At 41.5% G+C, this 1,727-nt stretch overlaps 1 pseudogene; it reads left to right on the top strand.

Moving 5' to 3' along the window:
* The first annotated feature begins 327 nt into the window (after positions 1 to 327).
* On the top strand, positions 328 to 1,456 carry LOC101420995 (renin receptor pseudogene; annotated as a pseudogene).
* The last annotated feature ends 271 nt before the right edge of the window (positions 1,457 to 1,727 follow it).

Here is a 1,727-nt window from a genome sequence, read left to right as displayed (position 1 = left end):
GTGAAGCAAAGCAGAGACCAGGAACTGAGGTGGTGCAAATGACAGGGATCCTCTCTCCACATCAGAGGTCCCTAGGATCGAATCCCGGTGAATCCTGGAGGAGAAAGATGAGAAGAGAAGACAAAAAGAGAAATAGATACAGAAGATCACACAGCGAATGGACACAGACAGCAAAAACAGCAGGGCAGGGGAGGGGGAGGAGAATTTTTAAAAAGTGTGTATGGGAGGGGGGCCGACCTCATGCGTCACCCCTCATGCTCCAGTGGTCGCTCACATCCTGCCGGCCCGGTCTGTCTCACCCAGTACAGCTGAGGCCACTGCAGAACCATGGCTGTGCTCGTCATGTTCTTGTCCTTGTTGGTGACAGGTGCTTTGGGGAACGTGTTTAGTATATTAAAATCACCAGGGCCTGTGGTTTTCCGTAATGGAAATTGGCCTATAACAGGAGAGTGAATCCCAAATGAGGCTGCATTGTCGTGGGCTTCTCTGTGAAAGACCTTTCATGGCCGGGCTTGTGGTGGGTAACCTATTCCATCATCCTTGAGCTACAGTTATGGTGATGGTGAAGGCATTGGGCAGGCTGTGAAGAGAGTGGACAAGCTGTGAAGGGAGTGAAGGGAGTGGACAAGCTGGCTCTAGCCCCTTGAAGAACTTAGTTTCTCTTAGTCTTCACAGCATTGCAAATTCCGTTCATTCCCTATTTCTGCAGAAACTCCTGTAGTTTTGCAGTTGGCTCCCAGTGAGGCAAGAGTATATATGGTGGGGAAGGCAAATTCAGTTTTCAAAGATCTTTCAGTAACATTATGACGGCTCAATAATTACCCGTTTCAAGGAAACTCTGTTCTCAATCACTTCCCCTCAATTCTCTGAGTAATACCAATGAAGTTGACTTACTCTTTTTTTTGAACTGCAAGTGCTGCATGATATTTCAAGTTTGTTGTCTTGACATAAGCATCTAGCTGAGGATCACTGTCCTGGTTTACATTCACGGGAGCAGGCAGGTAGGGAGGAAACTGGGAAATGTTACAGGGAAGACTGAACAATTCAGAGAAGCTTCTAAGATTCTTGTTGATGCTCTGCGAAAGTTTGCAGATGATACTTAACAATCTTTATGGTGGGAAAGCAGTGGTAGAATTAGTGACTTAACAAGTCATTCATTACAACCCCTGTGAGGAAGTCAAGGACAATCCTAGAGGCAAAACCAATGTGCAAACCAGCAAGTCCCTGTAACCTTGCATATAGGTATAATTTTTAGTATTCCATGGTTTTCAACATGGTTCTGTGGATAATGATCGCCTTGGCCTTGGCTGTGATTATTACCTCTTACAATACTTAGAACATGGATCATGGATATGATAGCATCATTTATAGGATAACAAACCAGAAGATCCAAATAGATAGACCTTTCCTTATGCCAGGCTTAGAAAACGGGTTTGGAAATTGGCCATTTTGTTAAAATAAATCTTTTAGTTTGGTTTAAAGTGGACAGTATACTTTAAATTTAAATATTAAAAAAACCCTGTTCTCTATTTTGTGTGTACCTGTGACTTTTTTTTACAGTGAATTATAGTATTGATGTGAATAAAATTGTATGATATAGATTCCATAATATGATGTAACATTAATATAATTTCATTCCAGTTAATAATTGGAAATATGCACTGTAAATGTAAATAATTTAGAATAGTGCATATTATTTATGTTGAAAAATGCACTGAATTTACTAG

Source organism: Dasypus novemcinctus, chromosome 17, assembly GCF_030445035.2.
Source record: "Dasypus novemcinctus isolate mDasNov1 chromosome 17, mDasNov1.1.hap2, whole genome shotgun sequence".
Taxonomy (NCBI): domain Eukaryota; kingdom Metazoa; phylum Chordata; class Mammalia; order Cingulata; family Dasypodidae; genus Dasypus; species Dasypus novemcinctus.
Note: the sequence above shows the minus strand (reverse complement) of the source record. Positions and strands in the feature narration are given on the sequence as shown.